Source organism: Arachis hypogaea, chromosome 11 (genome assembly GCF_003086295.3).
Source record: "Arachis hypogaea cultivar Tifrunner chromosome 11, arahy.Tifrunner.gnm2.J5K5, whole genome shotgun sequence".
Classification (NCBI taxonomy): Eukaryota; Viridiplantae; Streptophyta; class Magnoliopsida; order Fabales; family Fabaceae; genus Arachis; species Arachis hypogaea.
Window position 1 is genome coordinate 115,808,206 of NC_092046.1, and position 21,789 is coordinate 115,829,994.

Consider the following 21,789-nt stretch of genomic DNA (forward strand, 5'->3'; position numbering starts at 1 on the left):
TTTAACAATATCATTGGTTTGGGTAAAATACTGAATAATTATTTAGAATGAAGTGCATCGAGCCATGCATTTATTATTATAAACTTCATTTAAATTCAATTTGCAAGAAGTGCTAAATGCCTTCCATGTTTTACATATTAGTATATTACTGATGCGTGGTGTTATGTAATTGCTTGTAGTTACCTTGTATTTTAGGTGTCAACTTAAATGATGTTGATCTTTTAGAGTTTCTTCAGCAGGTTTAAAAAAGCCTTATCTGAGACTTTGTTGTGTTTTAATTGTATTCCTTCAATAATTGAACATTATTGCACATCATCTGATTTCTTTATCTTAGTTTGCTGACACTGATGGATCATCAACTATGCCGCCCTTTGTTATATGAGTCCTAAATTTGATTGTTTAACAATTGATACTTATGTAAATTTAATAAATTTGTTCACTAAGTTGTGATTGAATTGTGATTAGTTAGCCCAAGTTTATATATTGAATTATTAATTCTTGATAATTTGCATTTTTGATTGGCTAGTTTTGAACTCTGAGAATATATTCTTATGGAATTAGTTAATTTTAACTTCTAAATTTTGAACTCGTAGATGATTCCTATTTTATATTAGTATACTTTAATTTGTATATGGATCTATTTATCACATTTTACTTGTGTTATGGTTGAAAAATGATAAATGTCCTATTATTTGGTTTGATAAATTTGGTTGGGTATGGGTGAGACATAAGTTGTGAATTGGTTGTGTTTGTTGGAACCGTGGACGGTGGAAATATCCGAGTTTTAGGGGAGGTTTTGCCAAAATTTTTCTAAACATTTTGGATAAAACATAGTGGAAAAATTATAATTAGTGTTATATCTTGTTTCTAACTTTTTTGTTTTGGTTTTTTTTATTTACAGGAGTGCTGAAATGGTGACCATATGCTACCTTGAGGGCTCAAGAATGTTTTGATGCATAGAGACACTAATCTATGTTAGAACTTTTATGTTTTGGTTGAACTTTTATGTTAGAACTTTTATGTTTTGGTTGAACTAATCAATGTACTCACTAGCTAATGTTATTTTGTTTCAAGACAATTTTAGCTAAAAGGATCTTGTTTGACTTATGTATGTTTTTGCATATTATATACATGTAAACTTGCTTATTAAAATCGTTAATATATTAGTTAATTTAAAAAATAATTTAGTAAATTATGCATGTAATTTGTAATAAAAAAAGTTGTTACAAAATAATTAATTTGCTTTCGTAACTAAAGAAAAAAATGTTACAAAATCATGTTACATTTTGTAACAAAATTTTTTGATAGGAAAAAAATGACTGTCACGAAAAATACCTTCAAGATCAAAATTTGTTACCACTTTTGTAACGGCTTCTGGTTTTTTGTATCAGAAAAAATTGTTACAAAATATGGTATTGAATTGTAACAATTCCATTTTTCGTTACAAAAACTTTTTGTAACGGGACTTACTGCAATGGACCCTTTTTTTGTTACAAAAAACTTTTGTTTCAAAATTTCGACGTTTTGTAACAATATTTTTTGTTACAAATGCGCCTTTTTCTTGTAGTGAATATCTTTTCTAACTTATCTTCTTATCTTTTCAAAATTGATTTTCAAATTTGTTTCAACTAACTAACTAACTTTTTGTTTGTTTCTTATCTTTTTCAAAACTACCTAACTAACTCCCTCTCTCTCTAATTTTCAAAAATATCTCCCTCTTTTTCAAAATTTCTTTTTAATTAACTAATTATTTTAATTTCTGATTTTAATTTTCGAAAATTACCAACCTTTTTCAAAAACTATTTTCAAAAATCACTAACCATTTTTTCAAAAATAATTTTCGAAAATTCTCTTTCTCTCTCATCTCCTTCTATTTATTTATTCATCTACTCACACAAGGACCTCTATACTGTGGTAAAAAGGATCCCTATTATTATTTTTCTGTTCCCTCCTTTTTCATATGAGCAGGAGCAAGGACAAGAACATTTTTGTTGAAGCAGATCCAGAACCTGAAAGGACTCTGAAGAGGAAACTAAGAGAAGCTAAATTACAACAATCCAGCAAGCACCTTTCAGAAATTTTCGAACAGGAAGAGGAGATGGTAGCCGAAAATAATAATAATGCAAGGAGGATGCTTGGTGACTTTACTGCACCTAATTCCAATTTACATGGAAGAAGCATCTCCATTCCTGCCATTGGAGCAAACAATTTTGAGCTGAAACCTCAATTAGTTTCTCTGATGCAGCAGAACTGCAAGTTTCATGGACTTCCATCTGAAGATCCTTTTCAGTTCTTAACTGAATTCTTGCAGATCTATGATACTGTTAAGACTAATAGAGTAGATCTTGAAGTCTACAGGCTCATGCTTTTCCCTTTTGCTGTGAGAGACAGAGCTAGAATATGGTTGGACTCTCAACCTAAGGATAGACTGAACTCTTGTGATAAGCTGGTCAAGGCTTTCTTAGCCAAGTTCTTTCCTCCTCAAAAGCTGAGTAAGCTTAGAGTGGATGTTCAAACCTTCATACAGAAAGAAGGTGAATACCTCTATGAAGCTTGGGAGAGATACAAAGGACTGACCAAAAAGTGTCCTTCTGACATGCTTTCAGAATGGACCATCCTGGATATATTCTATGATGGTCTGTCTGAATTAGCTAAGATGTCATTGGATACTTCTGCAGGTGGATCCATTCACCTAAAGAAAACGCCTGCAGAAGCTCAAGAACTCATTGACATGGTTGCTAATAACCAGTTCATGTACACTTCTGAAAGGAATCCTGTGAATAATGGGACGCCTATGAAGAAGGGAGTTCTTGAAATTGATACTCTGAATGCTATATTGGCTCAGAATAAAATATTGACTCAGCAAGTCAATATGATTTCTCAGAGTCTGAATGGAATGCAAGCTGCATCCAACAGTACTCAAGAGGCAACTTCTGAAGAAGAAGCTTATGATCCTAAAAACCCTGCAATAGCAGAGGTGAATTACATGGGTGAACCTTATGGAAACACCTATAACCCCTCATGGAGAAATCACCCAAATCTCTCATGGAAGGATCAACAAAGGCCTCAACAAGGCTTTAATAATGGTGGAAGAAATAGGTTTAACAATAGTAAACCTTTTCCATCATCCACTCAGCAACAGACAGAGAACTCTGAACAAAATACCTCTAATTTAGCAAACTTAGTCTCTGATCTATCTAAGGCCACTGTGAGTTTCATGAATGAAACAAGGTCATCCATTAGAAATTTGGAGGCACAAGTGGGCCAGCTGAGTAAAAGGATCACTGAAATCCCTCCTAGTACTCTCCCAAGCAATACAGAAGAGAATCCAAAAGGAGAGTGCAAGGCCATTGAATTAATTACCATGGCCGAACCTGTAAGGGAGGGAGAGGACGTGAATCCCAAGGAGGAAGACCTCCTGGGACGTCCAGTGATCAATAAGGAGCTTCCCTCTGAGGAACCAAAGGAATCTGAGACTCATCTAGAGACCATAGAGATTCCATTGAACCTCCTTATGCCATTCATGAGCTCTGATGAGTATTCCTCTTCTGAAGAGACTGAGGATGTTACTGAAGAGCAAGTTACCAAGTACCTTGGTGCAATCATGAAGCTGAATACCAAATTATTTGGTGTTGAGACTTGGGAAGATGAACCTCCCTTGTTCACTAATGAACTAAGTGATCTGGATCAACTGACATTGCCTCAGAAGAAACAGGATCCTGGAAAGTTCCTAATACCTTGTACCATAGGCACCATGATCTTTGAAAAGGCTCTGTGTGACCTTGGGTCAGGGATAAACCTCATGCCCCTCTCTGTAATAGAGAAACTGGGAATCTTTGGGGTGCAAGCTACTAAAATCTCATTAGAGATGGCAAACAATTCAAGAAAACAGGCTTATGGACAAGTAGAGGACGTGTTAGTAAAGGTTGAAGGCCTTTACATCCCTGCTGATTTCATAATCCTTGATACTGGGAAGGATGAGGATGAATCCATCATCCTTGGAAGACATTTCCTAGCCACAGCAAGAGCTGTGATTGATGTTGACAGAGGTGAATTAGTCCTTCAATTGAATGAGGACTCCCTTGTGTTTACAACTCAAGGTTACCCTTCTGTAAACATGGAAAAGAGGCACAGTAAGCTTCTCTCAAAACAGAGTCAACCAGAGCCCCCACAGTTAAACTCTAAGTTTGGTGTTGGGAAGTCTCAACAATGCTCTGAACATCTGTGAGGCTCCATGAGAGCCCACTGTCAAGCTATTGACATTAAAGAAGCGCTTGTTGGAAGGCAACCCAATTTTTATTTATCTAATTTTATTTTTCTTGTTCTTTCATGTTTTATTAGGTTCATGATCATGTGGAGTCACAAAATAAATATAAAAATTGAAAACGGAATCAAAAACAGCAGAAGAAAAATCACACCCTGGAGGAAGACCTTACTGGCGTTTAAACGCCAGTAAGAAGCATCTGGCTGGCGTTTAACACCAGAACAGAGCATGGTTCTGGCGCTGAACACCCAAAATGGGCAGCATCTGGGCATTTGAACGCCAGAATTGCACCCTGGAGAAGAGCTGGCGCTGAACGCCCAGAACAAGCATGGTTCTGGCGTTCAACGCCAGAAATGGGCAACAAATGGGCGTTCAACGCCCAGAACAAGCAACAATCTGGCGCTGAACGCCCAGAGTTGTGTGCAAGGGCATTTTGCATGCCTAATTTGGTGCAAGGTTGTAAATCCTTGAACACCTCAGGATCTGTGGACCCCACAGGATCACCTCAGGATCTGTGGACCCCACAGGATCCCCACCTACCTCCACTCACTTCTTCTCACCCCTCTTTCACACAATCCCATAAACACTCTTCCCCAAAACTCTTCACCAATCACCTCAATCTCTCTTCCCTATAACCACTTCACCACTCACATCCATCCACTCTTCCCCATAAACCTACTTCATAAACCCCACCTACCTTCAAAATTCAAAATCAATTTCCCACCCAAAACCCACCCTTATGGCCGAACCTTACCCCCCTCCCTTCCCTATATAAAGCCCTCCATTCTTCTTCATTTTCACACAACACAACCCTCTCTTCCCCTTCTTGGCCGAATACACCCCTCCCCCCTCTCCTCCATATTTTCTTCTTCTTCTTCATCTATTCTTTCTTCTCTTGCTCGAGGGTGAGCAATATTCTAAGTTTGGTGTGGTAAAAGCATAAGCTTTTTGTTTTTTCATTACCATTGATGGCACCCAAGACCGGAGAATCCTCTAGAAAAGGGAAAGGAAGACAAAAGCTTCCACCTCCGAGTCATGGGAGATGGAAAGATTCATCTCCAAAGCTCATCAAGACCACTTCTATGATGTTGTGGTCAAGAAGAAGGTGATCCCTGAGGTCCCTTTCAAGCTCAAGAAGAATGAGTATCCGGAGATCCGACATGAAATCCAAAGAAGAGGTTGGGAAGTTCTAACAAACCCCATCCAACAAGTCGGCATCCTAATGGTTCAAGAGTTCTATGCCAATGCATGGATCACTAGGAACCATGATCAAAGTAAGAACCCAAACCCAAAGAATTATATTACAATGGTTCGGGGGAAATACTTAGATGAGTAAAGTATCGTTTTTGTCCCCAACATTTGGGGTAAGTCCCAAAGTTGTCCCTAACGTTTCAATCGTCCTATTTAAGTCCCTAACGTTTCAAAATTGACTCAATGTTGTCCTGCCGTTAGGGATCCGTTAATAGAATTGACGGCGGGACAAAATTGAGACGATTTTAAAACGTTAGGGACTTAAATAGGACAAAAACATTGGGGACAAAAACGATACATAAAAATAAATTTTATTTTTATCCTTCAATAATTTTAATTTTTACTATACATAATATTCAATTATTTTTTAAATTACAATTAATCACATTACTTTCATTCTAAATAAATTAATTTGTTTATAATTTTATTCTTAAAGTAATGTAATTTTTTTATAAATAAATAAATTTTACACTTTCATTCTAAATAATGTAATTTTACTTTCATTTCTTAATCACATTACTTATAATTTTTTTAATAATTTTACACTTTCATTCTAAATAAATTAATTTTTTTATAATTTTACATTTAAAGTAATGTAATTTTTTTTATAAACAAATAACTTTTACACTTTCATTTTTAATAATGTAATTTTACTTTTATTACTTAATCACATTACTTTTTTTTTTATAATTTTGCACTTTCATTCTAAATAAATTAATTTTTTTATAATTTTACACTTAAGTAATGTAATTTTTTTATAAATAAATAAATTTTATACTTTCATTCTAAATAATGTAATTTTACTTTCATTGCTTAATCACATTACTTATAATTTTTTTTTATAATTTTACACTTTCATTCAAAATAAATTAAATTTTTTTATACTTTTACACTTTCATTCTAAATAATGTAATTTTACTTTTATTACTTAATTACATTACTTATATTTTTTTAATAATTTTACACTTTCATTATAAATAAATTAATTTTTTTATAATTTTACGCTTAAAGAAATATAATTTTTTATAAATAAATAAAATTTAAACTTTCATTCTAAATAAATAATGTAATTTTAATTTCATTACTTAATCACATTACTTATTTTTTTTTATAATTTTATACTTTCATTCTAATCACATTACATTATTTATTTAGAATGAAAGTGTAAAATTTATTTATTTATAAAAAAATTACATTACTTTAAGTGTAAAATTAAAAAAAATAAATTTATTTAGAATGAAAGTAATGTGATTAAGTATAAATGTGATTAAAAATAATTGAATATTATGTACAGTAAGAAATTGATATTATTAAAGAATAAAATTAAAATTTATTTCTATGTTTCGTTTTTGTCCCCAACGTTTTTGTTCTATTTAAGTCCCTAACGTTTTAAAATCGTCTCAATTTTGTCCTGTCTTAACGGCAGGACAACATTGAGTCAATTTTGAAACGTTAGGGACTTAAATAGGACGATTGAAACGTTAGGGACAACTTTAGGACTTACCCCAAACGTTGGGGACAAAAACGATACTTTACTCTACTTAGATTTTGGTCCCGAAAATGTGAGGTTTGCGTTTAACTTGCCTATGATGCAAGGAGATGCACGCCCCTACACTAGAAGGGTCAACTTTAATCAAAGGTTGGACCAAGTCCTCAGGGACATATGTGTGGAAGGAGCTCAATGGAAGATTGACTCCAAAGGCAAGCCGGTTCAATTAAGAAGACTGGACCTCAAGCCTGTGGCTAGAAAATGGTTGGAGTTCATCCAACGCTCCATCATCCCCACTAGCAATCGATCTGAAGTTACTGTGGATCGGGCCATCATGATTCATAGCATCATGATTGGAGAGGAAGTAGAAGTTCATGAAGTCATCTCCCTTGAATTCTACAAAATAGCCGAAAAGCCCTCTCCTGGGGCAAGGCTAGTTTTCCTCATCTTATTTGCCATCTATGTTACTTAGCTGGAGCTTTCATAGAAGGAGACATTCCCATTGAGGAAGAGAAGCCCATCACTAAGAAAAGGATGGAGCAAGCAAGAGAGCCCATTCATGGATCTCAAGAGACGCATGAAGCTCATCACCATGAGATCCCGGAGATGCCTCAAATGCATTTTCCTCCACAAAACTATTGGGAGCAAATCAACACCTCCCTAGGAGAATTAAGTTCCAACATGGGACAATTAAGGGGGAACATCAAGAGCACTCCATCATCCTTCATGAAATAAGAGAAGATCAAAAAGCAATGAGGGAGGAGCAACAAAGACAATGAAGAGACATAGAAGAGCTCAAGGACATCATTGGTTCCTCAAGAAGGAAACGCCACCATCACTAAGATGGACTCATTCCTTGTTCTTATTTTCTGTTTTTCGTTTTCTTAATGTTAAGTGCTTATCCATGTTTGTGTCTTATTACATGATCATTAGTATTTAGTAACTATGTCTTAAAGTTATGAATGTCCTATGAATCCATCACCTCTCTTAAATGAAAACTGTTTTAATTCAAAAGAACAAGAAGTACATGAGTTTCAAATTTATCCTTGAACTTAGTTTAATTATATTGATGTGGTGACAATGCTTCTTGTTTTCTGAATGAATGCTTGAACAGTGCATATGTCTTTTGAAGTTGTTGTTTAAGAATATTAAATATGTTGGCTCTTGAAAGAATGATGATAAGGAGACATGTTATTTGATAATCTGAAAAATCATAAAAATGATTCTTGAAGCAAGAAAAAGCAACAAAGAACAAAGCTTGCAGAAAAAAAAATAGCGAAAAAATAGAAAAAAAAAGAGAAAAAGCAAGCAGAAAAAGCCAAAAGCTCTTAAAACCAAGAGGCAAGAGCAAAAAGCCAATAACCGTTAAAACCAAAAGGCAAGGGTAAATAAAAAGGATCCCAAGGCTTTGAGCATCAGTGGATAGGAGGGCCTAAAGGAATAAAATCCTGGCCTAAGCGGCTAAACCAAGCTGTCCCTAACCATGTGCTTGTGGCGTGAAGGTGTCAAGTGAATACTTGAGACTGAGCGGTTAAAGTTAAGGTCCAAAGCAAAAGAAGAGTGTGCTTAAGAACCCTGGACATCTCTAATTGGGGACTTTAGCAAAGCTGAGTCACAATCTGAAAAGGTTCACCCAATTATGTGTCTGTGGCATTTATGTATCCGGTGGTAATACTGGAAAACAAAGTGCTTAGGGCCACGGCCAAGACTCATAAAATAGCTGTGTTCAAGAATCATCATACTGAACTAGGAGAATCAATAACACTATCTAAACTCTGAGTTCCTATAGATGCCAATCACTCTGAACTTCAATGGATAAAGTAAGATGCCAAAACTATTCAAGAGGCAAAAAGCTACAAGTCCCGCTCATTTAATTGGAGCTATGTTTCATTGATAGTTTGGAATTTATAGTATATTCTCTTCTTTTTATCCAATTTGATTTTCAGTTTCTTGGGGACAAGCAACAATTTAAGTTTGGTGTTGTGATGAGCGGATAATTTATACGCTTTTTGGCATTGTTTTTAGTATGTTTTTAGTATAATCTAGTTACTTTTAGGGATGTTTTTATTAGTTTTTATGTTAAATTCACATTTCTGGACTTTACTATGAGTTTGTGTGTTTTTCTGTGATTTCAGGTATTTTCTGGCTGAAATTGAGGGACTTGAGCAAAAATCAGATTCAGAGGTTGAAGAAGGACTGCTGATGCTGTTGGATTCTGACCTCCCTGCACTCAAAGTGGATTTTCTGGAGCTACATAACTCAAAATGACGCGCTTTCAATTGAGTTGTAAAGTAGACATCCAGGGCTTTCCAACAATATATAATAGTCCATACTTTGGCCGAGTTTAGATGACGTAAAAGGGCATTGAACTACAGTTCTACGCTGCTGTCTGGAGTTAAACGCCAGAAACACGTCACAAGCCAGAGTTGAATGCCAGAAATACGTTACAAACTGGCGTTCAACTCCAAGAATGACCTCTACATGTGTAACATTCAAGATCAGTCCAAGCACACACCAAGTGGGCCCCGGAAGTGGATTTATGCATCAATTACTTACTTCTGTAAACCCTAGTAACTAGTTTAGTATAAATAAGACTTTTTACTATTGTATTAGACATCTTATGATTTTTAGTTCATCTAAGGATCATATTGATCACGTATGGGGGCTGGCCATTCGGCCATGCCTGGACCTTTCACTTATGTAATTTCAACAGTAGAATTTCTACTCTCCATAGATTAAGGTGTGGAGCTCTGCTGTTCCTCAAAGATTAATGCAAAGTACTACTGTTTTTCTATTCAATTCAACTTATTCCGCTTCTAAGATATTCATTCGCACTTCAACCTGAATGTGATGAACGTGACAATCATCATCATTCCCTATGAACGCGTGCCTGACAACCACTTCCGTTCTACTTTAGATTGAATGAGTATCTCTTGGATCTCTTAATCAGAATCTTCGTGGTATAAGCTAGATTGATGGCGGCATTCATGAGAATCTGGAAAGTCTAAACCTTGTCTGTGGTATTCCGAGTAGGATTCTGGGATTGAATGACTGTGACGAGCTTCAAACTCGCGAGTGCTGAGCGTAGTGACAGACGCAAAAGGAGGGTGAATCCTATTCCAGTATGATCGAGAACCTCAGATGATTAGCCATGCTGTGACAGAGCATTTGGACCATTTTCACAAGAGGATAGGATGCAGCCATTGACAAGGGTGATGCCTCCAGACGATTAGCCATGCAGTGACAGCGCATTAGACCATTTTCCAGAGAGGATTAAAAGTAGCCATTGACAACGGTGATGTCCTTACATAAAGTCAGCCATGGAAAGGAGTAAGACTGATTGGATGAAGACAGCGGGAAAGCAGAGATTCAGAGGAACGAAAGCATCTCTATACACTTATCTGAAATTCTCACCAATGAATTACATGAGTGTTTCTATCCTTATTTTCTATCTATTTATTATTTATGTTTGAAAACTCCATAACTGTTTTATATCTGCCTGACTGAGATTTACAAGGTGATCATAGCTTGCTTCATACCAACAATCTCCGTGGGATCGACCCAGTGCACTTGCTGGTTAGTTGTATCGAAGTTGTGAATGAAAAACGATTTATTAAGACGTGCGTACAGAGTTTCTGGCGCCGTTGCCTGAGATCACAATTTCGTGCACCAGTTTGCCATAGAATGAATCATTTATTATTAAAATAGTTGGTAAGACGTTTTAATCTGGAAAGATAACCATCTCTGAAGCCTTAGCTGTTTTCTTATATTATTTTTCACACCAAACTGTTTATTGCTCTCCTTATTTTATTATTTATTGCTTTATGTGAATTGCACTTACCAAACCACCTTTTTTATTCGCCTGACTAAGTCCAACAAGATAAATATTACTTGCTCAGTCCGACAATCCTCGTGGGATCGATCCTCACTCACCTGAGGTATTACTTGGATGACCCAGTGCACTTGCCGATTAATTTGTGTGAGTTCACAATTTTTGCACCAGAGTGGAGGAAGGTGGTGAAGAGAATGAGAGAAACCGAGAGAGACTAAGAAGGAGAGGCCGAGAGGGAGAGAAACTGAATTCTAAGAGAAAGAGTGTGAGTAGTGACGGCTAAGAAAATAGAAGGGTAAGGCTTGGGGTTTCTCAAAAATAATATATATACAGGGATATTGATGCGACTCGGGGGTTGCGTCGGAATAGAATCTCTCAATGAAATCCTGTTGGTAGTATAGCTCTATCCAACAACAGTTCCCGAGTATCAAATTTAGAAGGAAATTGGTTGTCACAAGTTCAACCCCAATAGAAATAACCGAAGTATTCAAACCTTGGGTCGTCTCACACGGAATGGGCAAACATGTGCTTCAACATTGGTTAGAAATCCGGGGTTGTGAGTCATGAGCAAGAAATTAAACTATGAATCTTAACAAGCAAGTAATCTTAAAATGCAAGAAACTAATTCAAATAACTAAGCAAGATGTGAGCAATTCTAAACTAATGAGATAACATCCAATGTAATTCTACACTAAACTAAACAACTAACTATAACTAAGACAAAGCAATCAAGAATTTTGGGTTTTCAAATAGGAATGATAAAAGTAACTCTTGGCTAGGCATGGAAATTGGGGTCACTATCCTTGTCTAATAACCATATCTTGACAATTATGAGGAACCAAACTCATTAAGTCTACTTCTACACTTGAAGTATGTTAAATAGTTTGGTCAACATCAACCCATAAGGTCTAACCTACTTACTAATTGACTTAGTAGTAGGTTAGTGTCAATGGCTATCAAATTGACCACTAAGGGTTCTCAAATCATCAAATCTATTAGACCCAATGACTCAACTTTACCCAATTCCCTTAGCCTAGGCCAAGAGTAAAGAGAACTACTCCATAATCAAGGTAAATAATTCATCAAACACATGGTAAGCATTAACAAAAGACATATTCAAATTGAAATTAAATTGAAATCAATAAGTACCCACTAACAATTATCAACATACAATCACTCAAACAACACAATTAATCATAGAAATCACCAATGTAACATCAACAAGTCAAGATTCACAACATTCATGAAATGGGTATAAAATGACAGTTGACAAGAATTCATAAAACTAACACAAGATCTAAGCAAAATTATACTAAGGAATTCAAATTAAGCAATTAAAACTAGTAATAGACAAGATCCAATTCAAAATTCAACAAGGGAAGATCAAATTAAAGCTAGATCTAGAGAGGAACAAGGGTTTCTCTCCCAAGAAGAACAAAGAACCAAAAACTAGCTAAAAATTGTGTCTAAGTGTAAAATGATTTATCCCCCCTTTTCCCCTAGCATCTTTCGGTCTTTTTCATGCAGAAACAGCTTGAATTTGGGCCTGATGAGCCTCAGAAATCGCCAGGCACGATTTCCCTTAATGAGGTCACGTGCAGCTTTCTGCACGTGCGCGCCATGCGTGCGTGCGCGCCGATTGCTTTTGTGATCCACGCGTGCCCGCTAGGTGCGCGTGCGCGTCGGTGGGAATTCTCTGGCCCGCGCGGATGCATCCATCTTTGCACGCCACTTCCAGCTATCCTCATCCACCCGTGCGTGTGGAGTGCGCGTGCGCGCCAATGCTGAGTTTCCCAAAATCCAAATCTTCATATTCCTTCCTCTTGTGCATGCTTTCTTTCTCTCTTCTAGGCCATTCTTGCCCTATTAATTTTGAAATCACTCAATAAATACATCACGGCATCGAGTGGTAATAAAAGAGGATCAAAATATAGCAATTCTAAGGCAAAATAAGCATGTTTTTTATCATGGAGAAATATTAGGAAAGGAATACAAAACCATGCATTTCTTGTGAATAAGTGTGAGAAATATTGACAAAAACCCCCAAATTCTACACAATATAAACCACAAAATTGGGGTTTATCAAATCTCCCCACACTTATACCAAGCATGTCCTCATGCTTAAAAAAAAAGGGACCAAAGATCATGGTGAGAAAAGGGTTTATGAAATGCAAACTACCTAAGTGAATGCATGCAACTAATGTAAAATCATCTATCTACTTGGTCAAGGGTAAATCTATCCTCCAAGAACACATGTGAGCATATAGGGTGAAAATGATATGTAGTTCATAAATCCTACCAAATTAAACATCACTATGAAGTGCATATAACTTGCTAAATGAACGCTCGTGAAAGCCAGGAACAAAGAATTGAGCATCGAACCCTTACCAAAAGTGTATCCGCTCTATTCGCTCAAGTGTATAGGGTTCGTCACTCAATCCTCTCCTAATCATGCTTTCCAAGATTTGTCTTTCATCTAACAATCAACAATTACTTAATGCATGCTTACAAGTATCATGAGGTCTTATTCATGGGTTGTAATGGGGCTAGGGTGAAGGTAAGGATGTATATGGTCAAGTGAACTTAAAATTTGAGTCCTTGATTAACCTAGAATCCCACTAGACACATAGAACAACCTATACAACTATAATACATTACCTAGCTACCCTTAAGTTTCACTTTTTGCATACTCATGCATTCTTCTCAATTCACATCCCATATGCATTGTTTTTATTACTTTGTCTTGGGGCATCTTTGCCCCCTTTTATTGCTTTCTCTCTCTTTTTTTTTTGGTCCCCTTTTTCTTAGGGGTCTATGTACAAAAGTTTCAATGCATATGGTTCAATCATTCAATACATGAGTATGTTTTCAAATCATGGAATTTTCAATTTCAACTACAATACACATCTTTACATCTACCCAAATTTCCCAAGTATACCCTCCCAATTAATTGATACACATCTCCACTTACCTAAGCTAATCAAGAATCCAAATTTAGGGACATTCATTATTTTTCGCTTAGAGTTGTTGATGTGCTCTTTTCAAGAACAAAGAGGGTTTATCATAGGCTCAAAATTGGTTAGCAATGGTAGATAAAAGGGTTAAGGCCGTTTGGGAAAAGTGACTATTGAAATGATGGCCTCAATCATGTAAATGCATTCATACACAAAGTAATGGACATATAGAATCAGACAAAGCAAGGATTACAATCATAGAGAGAATAATGCACACAAGAATGGGAAATAATGGTTAGAAGATGTAACCATGCAATAGGCTCAAAACTTACATGCTTGTGTTCTTAGCTCAATCACTATGTTCCAGTAAGTTTACTGCAAAAATTTTTCAAAATTTGGTAGGGTACCCTAAAACATAGTTTCTTGGGGAAGAAGTTATTATTTTGACCAAGCAACTCTATAGAAACTAACCATCATGCAAGGAGTATTTACAAGCAAGACTAACTACACATGCAATGCACTAACTACTAAGCAAAAGATAAATCCATGGGTGTTGAAAAGAAGAGATTGTTACCCATGGAGATCGGTCGAACGACCTCTCCATACTTAGAATTTAGCACGGTCCTCCGTGCTACCAACAATGCGCAAAGGACAGTCGGGACCGGCACCTTCACTATCCCCTCCTTCAGAGCTCGCATCGCTTGGGTTTGAGGTGGATGTGAATATTTCTTGTTCCTCCATGCTAGGGGTAACACAATGCAGAAGCTTCTTAATGTAAGTATATCGGCATTGGTTGTACCGCTCATATCTATTAAGCTTCCGGTGTAGGTCTTCTATCCTTTGGTGTGTGGATCTTTGCCGTGGTGGTGATGATGAAGTGGAAGGAATAGTAGATGAGAGGGCTATGTCAAGGCTTGGGTTGTTCATAGGAAGATGTAAGTATTTTTTTGCTTGGGACCACATCGCCCTTAGCTGGAATTATAGCCTTCGTGTCCATGTCTTCCCAAGGAACACCCGCAGCAGCAACTAAATCGGATACCAATACTGGAAATGGCAAATTGCCCCGGGCGTGGACTTGTCCCATCGCTTGCTTGACAAGAAGCGGAATGTTCACCGGTCTCTCCGTGAGAATACACCAAACAAGTAAGGCAAGATCTGCCATGAAGGACGACTTGTGGGTGCTAGGTAGCACATAGTGAGATAGGATCTGGGCCCAAGCTCTAGCTTCCACAGTGAGAAAGCGAGCATCAATGCACTTAGGCCTCATCCGGAGTCGACCATGGGTCCAAAATGTCTCTGGCTCAGCAATGACTCGGAGGATCGAGTCCCAATCAAATCCAAACTTTTCTCGCTGATGTAAGACCTCTTGGTAGCCATCCATATCACTTGGTACCGGTAGGACATTAAGTACTTGTTGAATAGCCTCTTCTGAAACTGATACTTACTTTCGGCGCACGTAGTTAGTGTAGAATTCTACCACCCAAGAGAGGTTGATCTCCCGTGGTTTTCTCAAAAGAAACTCCCACCCCCGCCGTTCAATACGGGGTAAAATACAAGGAGCAACCTTGTCCGGCGGAGCGAGTAGATGCTCGGCATGATAGTTCCTCTCAACCATGGCGGGGAACACAAGTTCACAAAAGCGGTTGGAAAATCTTGAGGAATCCTTTGCCGGTTTGCTCTACTCATTCTCATTAATAGGAGCGGGTGCCTTTGCTTTCTTTAATGAAGAATGCGCCTTAGAGTTTGACCTTTAGGGTGCCCTTTTTACAGCCAGTTTTCTTGAAGCTTTCTCCTTACCTTTTTTGATGGCCATCCTGAAGAAGGAAGGGAAACAGGAAAACATTAAACCCAAAAAATCAATTTAACAAAATCATGCAAGTGAAAGATGGTGCCTAAAAGAAATATCACAACAAAGTGAATATAAAGGCATGGGTCACAACACTTGGCATGGGACGCAAGAGGAAGTAAAGCATGCAATAAGGCATGAGAAGAATGATCTCAAGCATCCATAACAAAAAGCAAGTCATGTTCAATGAGTATCTAATTGGTAGGTATACACTCTAAGCAAGCAAAGTGCACTCAATGCATTTAGAAGAAAGCAAGTGAATGGGGAGAAGCACCAAATTGAAAGTACATGATAAAAATAAACCAAAATGGCATTCATGCATTTCCTCGAACACTTGGCGTGCAATTATCAAGCAATGAGCAATTATGAGATACTCAACTAATTTGAAGCCCAAAATGAAATATCAATCATCACATAATCATCATTTATTGACAAAGATAAGGAAAAATAATCAAGAAGATCCATTAAAGCAAATTAAACTCAAATTCAACATCCATGGAAAAGCAAGAAAAAAAAAGTAAATAAACAAACAAAAAGCAAGTGGTATAATCATGCAACTAAAAGAGAGATTAAGTAAAGCAACAAAAAGAATCTAACTAATAGAAGAAATAATGCAAAGAAAGTAATAGATGAGATGTAGAAGAAGTAGAACCTTGAGAAGTGTAAAAGAACAAGGTAGAATTTGCTTTTGTGAAGATGAGAAAGAGATAAAAAAGATGTAGTGCTACCGGAAGAGGTGGTTGTCACCGGTGAGTGGGCGGAGATGGTGGTGAAGTATGGAAGAAGAAAAGGAAGAGAAGAGAGGTGATGGAGAAAGAGGAAGAAGAAAGAAGAAAAGAAAAGAGGTGAGAAAGAGGGATAGAACAGGGTGCGCCAGTTTTTAAACTGGTTCGCGCGATCGGCGCACGCGCGCACGGTGCGCTGGCGCTTCAGTGAGTGTTGGGCAAGGGATGCGTACGCGTCAATGGCGCACACGCGTGAGGTCAGTTATGCCCCTGGCATGGAGTTGGCACAAAGTAGGCCCAACTCTCAGGTGAGTTGTACCAGGGGGTCATGCAGCACAGGCGCGCGGGCGCGCACCTTGCGTAGACGCGTGCCTGAGTGGATTGGCAACCGGAGCGGACGCGCGCAGTGCACGGATGTGTCGGTGTGGGCACAAGTGTGGCATAAGTGTGGCAAAACTCTCTGGTTTTTTGTACCAGAGAGGTCAGATTGCACCATCGGCGCGCGCACGGACAGTGCGCTTGCACGTCGATGGCACAAAGTGGGCATGACTCTCGGGTGTTTTGCCCAGGAGTATAAAATCCACCACCGGCGCGCGCGCGCAAGGTGCGCTGGCGCGTCGGTGCCCTTTTTTCCTTTTTCCTCTTTTTTTTTTTTTTTACATAGCAAAAGCTATTTTAACACATTCTTGGTAGGTGTTTAACCTAGTTGTCAAAGAGAACACTTCACAATTTCATGCATTATTCAAAACATGGCATTTCCTCTACTTCAACAATTCATCCATACAAAAATGGTGAGAACTATATGAACATCCTATCTATTCAACAAGAACAATAAAGCTAGCAATCCTATGCAATCAACAACATCAAGAAATCACAAAATTCACAAAAATCTAGAGCTAAAAGCAAGAATATACACAAGGAAGATCTTACCACGGTGGGGTGCCTCCCACCAAGCACTTTTCTTTAATGTCCTTAAGTTGGACGGTCAGTTGCTCATGCTTCTCCTTCTCTAGGTGTATCCTCCAATAGGAACACCTCTAGCTCTTTTGGGAGCTTGTAGCCATGATACTTCTTCACTCTATGTCCATTCACCTTGAAAGTTGCTTCACTTTTAGGATCAAACAACTCCACTACTCCATAGGGCTTTATCTCCTTTACCTTGAAAGGTCCTTCCCATCTAGAGCGGAGCTTGCCAGGCATGAATCGAAGCCTCGAGTTGTAGAGGAGAACCTCATCACCTTCTTGAAAGTCCTTCTTCCAGATGTGATGGTCATGAAATGCTTTAGTCTTTTCTTTGTAGATCTGGGCATTCTCATATGATTCATTCCTTAAACACTCAAGTTCCTCTAGCTGTAATTTTCTGGCTTCACCTGCTTTGGTCGAATCCATGTTGCACTGCTTTACCGCCCAACAGGCTCTATGCTCAATCTCCACCGGAAGGTGGCATGCCTTACCATAGACGATCCGGAAGGGGCTCATCCCTAACGGAGTCTTGTAGGCCGTTCTATACGCCCATAGTGCATCTCCTAACCGGAGGCTCCAATCCTTCCTTTGTGGATTGACCACTTTCTCCAAGATTCTCTTAATCTCCCGGTTGGACACTTTCGCTTGTCCATTGGTTTGCGGATGATAAGCAGTAGCAATCTTATGCGATACTCCCTAGCGCTTGAGCAATGCCTCTACTTTCTTGTTACAAAAGTGGGATCCTTGGTCGCTCACGATTGCTCGTGGCGACCCATAACGGCATACAATGTTATTCCTAATAAAAGAAATGACAGTATTGGCGTCGTCAAGGTGGGTAGGTATTGCTTCTACCCACTTTGACATGTAGTCAACCGCTAACAGAATATACAGATACCCACTAGAGTTGGGAAACGGTCCCATAAAGTCAATGCCCTATACATCAAATATCTCACAGAACAACATAGGTTGCTGAGGCATCTCATCCCTTTGGGATGTGTTTCCCGACTTCTAACACTGATGGCAAGACACACAGAACCGGTTAGTATCCTTGAATAAGGTTGGCCACCAGAATCTACAATCCAACACCTTTTTAGCGGTCCTTTGTGGGCCAAAGTGGCCACCACATTTGGACGAATGGCAAGCTTCAAGAATGGGTTGGATTTCAGATTCCGGGATACATCTTCAAATTACTTGGTCCACTCCCCTCTTCCACAAGTGAGGGTCATCCCAAATATAGTATTTGGAATCACTCCTCAACTTATCCCTTTGGTGTTTAGAAAAGTTGGGAGGGAAGAGTTTCGCAACCAAGTAGTTCGCCATTGGGGCAAACCAAGGAAAACTATCCGTCATGGCATGCAAACTATCCAATGGAAATGAGTCATTGATCGGAAATGGGTCAAATTTTAAATTCTCAATGCAGTTTAAATGATCTGCAACCAGGTTTTGAGATCCACTCCGGTCCCTAATCTCAATGTTGAATTCTTGCAAAAGCAAGATCCAACGTATGAGTCTAGGCTTTGACTCATTCTTTGTCAATAAGTACTTTAAAGCTGCATGATCCGTGTATACCACTATCTTTGATCCTAGCAAATAAGATCTGAATTTATCTAAAGCATGAACAATAGCTAGGAGTTCCTTTTCGGTAGTGGTATAGTTGGATTGTACTGCATCCAGTGTTTTAGAAGAGTAAGCAATGACATAAGGGAGTTTACCATCGCGCTGTGCAAGCGCGGCACCTACAGCTTGGTTTGACGCATCGCACATTATTTCGAATGGCAACGTCCAGTTGGGGCCTACAGCTTAGTTCTTCAAAAGCTTTCACACATTCACTGTCAAACTCAAAATCCACATCTTTTTGGAGTAGGCGCGACAATGGCAAAGCAATCTTGCTGAAGTCTTTGATAAACGCATATAGAATCCTGCATGGCCTAAAACCGAGCGGACCTCCCTCACAGATAAGGGGTGAGGTAAAGTGGTGATAACATCGACCTTGGCCGGGTCTACAGAAATGCCTTCATGAGATACTACATGTCCTAACACTATACATTGTCTTACCATAAAGTGACACTTTTCAAAATTTAAGACAAGGTTAGTGTCAACACATCTAGCTAAGACCTTGGCCAAGTTCTCTAAGCAACAATCAAATGAAGTTCTATAAACACTAAAGTCATCCATAAAGACTTCCAGACAATTTTCCATTAGATCGGAAAAGACACTCGTCATACACCACTGAAAAGTAGCAGGTGCATTACATAGTCCAAAGGGCATCCTTTTATAGGTAAAGGTGCCAAACGGACAAGTGAATGTGGTCTTTTCCTGATCTTCAGGAGCAATGTGAATCTGGAAGTAACCAGTGAATCCATCAAGAAAACAATAATGGGATTTACCTGCCAAACGGTCCAACATCTGATCGATAAAGAGCAAAGGGTAGTGGTCCTTTCTTGTAGCGGCGTTCAATCTTCTATAATCAATGCACACTTGCCATGCATTTTGTACTCTCTTGGTGACCACTTCACCATCATCCTTTTTTAACTGCAGTGATGCCCGATTTCTTGGGAATAACCTGGACCGGGCTCACCCATTCACTATCAGAAATTGGGTATAGGATACCCACATCAAGTAGCCTAGTGACCTCCTTCTTTACCACATCGAGGATAGTTGGGTTGAGCCTTCTTTGCGGTTGCCTAACCGGTCTAGCTCCCTCTTGGAGAAATATACAATGCATGCACTTGCGAGGATCAATCCCTACAATATCGGCTAGGCTCCATCCAATTGCTTTCTTGTACCTTCTTAGAACATCTAGGAGCTTCCCTTCTTCTTCACTTGAAAGCTCACAAGCAATAATGACTGGAAACCTTTGGTTGTCCTCTAAGAAAGCATATTTCAAATGAGATAGAAGAGGTTTTAATTCACTCTTTACCTCAAGCTGAGGTTCCTTGTCATCAAGCTCGCAGATTTCACTCTCAACATCTTTCTTATGTTCATCCTCTTGGTCATCCGTCTCTTCAACAATGGGATAGCATATCTTGTTATGGTCTTCTTCTTGCACTTTCACTACCACTTCATCAATTACATCACATCGGAGAACGGAATGCTCTTTGGGAGGATGCTTCATGGCTTCTTCCAAATTGAACTTGATAGTCTTGTCTCCAACCTTAAAGGAATATGTGCCGGTGAAGGCATCTAACTTAAATTTAGAGGTCTTGAGGAAGGGTCTACCAAGTAGAACGGAGGATGAGCTTCTATTTTCTGTTGGAGGCATTTCGAGGATGTAAAAGTCAACCAGAAAAACCAAATCCTCGATCGCCACAAGTACATCTTCGGCTATTCCTATCACCGTGATCACACTTTTATCGGCTAAGGCAAACCTCGCCGCCGACTTCTTTAATGGAGATAAATTCAACTGCACAAAGATAGAAAGCGGCATGATGCTTACACAAGCTCCCAAGTCACACATACAATCATGAAAAGTGCGCCCACCAATACAACAAGACACCAAACAAGGTCCAGGGTCACCACATTTCTTTGGAATAGGTTCCATCAAGGAAGAAATTGAACTACCCAAGGATAATGTCTCCAATTCTCCTATCCTATCCTTGTGTGTACACAAGTCTTTCAAAAATTTTGCATACTTTGAAATTTGTTGGATAGCATCAAGAAGTTGTATAGTTACCTCAACCTTCTTGAACACTTGAATCATGTTCAAATCAAATTCCGGTGTTTTCTTTGCCTTCTTCACCATGGAAGGGAATGAAATAGGAATGGACTCATCCACTATAGCTTTACTCTTGGGTTCCTTGAGGCTTACTCCTTCTTCCTCATGCCTTTTGTCTACCTCCTCTTCTTTATGTGGAGCTTCAACAACCACTTCTTCCTCATGAATGTCTTCCATGACCCTTGGAGGTATCTCCTCTAATGTAGTCCCCGACCATAGAGTGATGGCATTGAGACCGCCCTTTGGGTTTGGTTGGGGTTGGGATGGAAGGTTAGAAGAGCTTGAGGGTTGGTTGGTGTTATTGTTGGGGGGTGAGGGTTGGTTTGACATGGCCATCTTTGAGAGCATGTTGGTGAGGTTAGCTAATTGAGCGTCCAAGGCCTCAAATTGAGCCTTGTTGCTCTCGTCCCGTTTCTCCATGGCAGCTCTAAGCTCATCAACTTGATTGTTGGAAGATGGAGGGATTTGATTGGATTATTGTCTATGGTGTGGTGCTTGGTACTTAGTGTAGTTGTTTTAGTTTTGGTTAGAGTGACCTTGGTTGGCTTGATAGTTGGTGTTGTTATGGTGGTATTGAGATGAAGATTGGTTGTTGTTATGATGAGAAGAAGAGTTGTTCCATTTTTGGTTTTGATTGCTCCCTTGTGCATTATCCCTCCACCCTTGATGTTGATTACCACCATGAGGGTAATTGTTTTGGCCTTGAGGAGGATAGGGTGGACGGTTGTTGTAATTCACATTGGCCACTGC

General features: G+C 38.7%; 1 non-coding gene across 1 annotated transcript; it reads right to left on the reverse strand.

Moving 5' to 3' along the window:
• Positions 1–2,494: 2,494 nt before the first annotated feature.
• Positions 2,495–2,602, reverse strand: LOC112725289 (small nucleolar RNA R71). Its single transcript, XR_003164407.1, has one exon. It is a non-coding gene; the product is annotated as a small nucleolar RNA R71 (small nucleolar RNA).
• Positions 2,603–21,789: the final 19,187 nt, after the last annotated feature.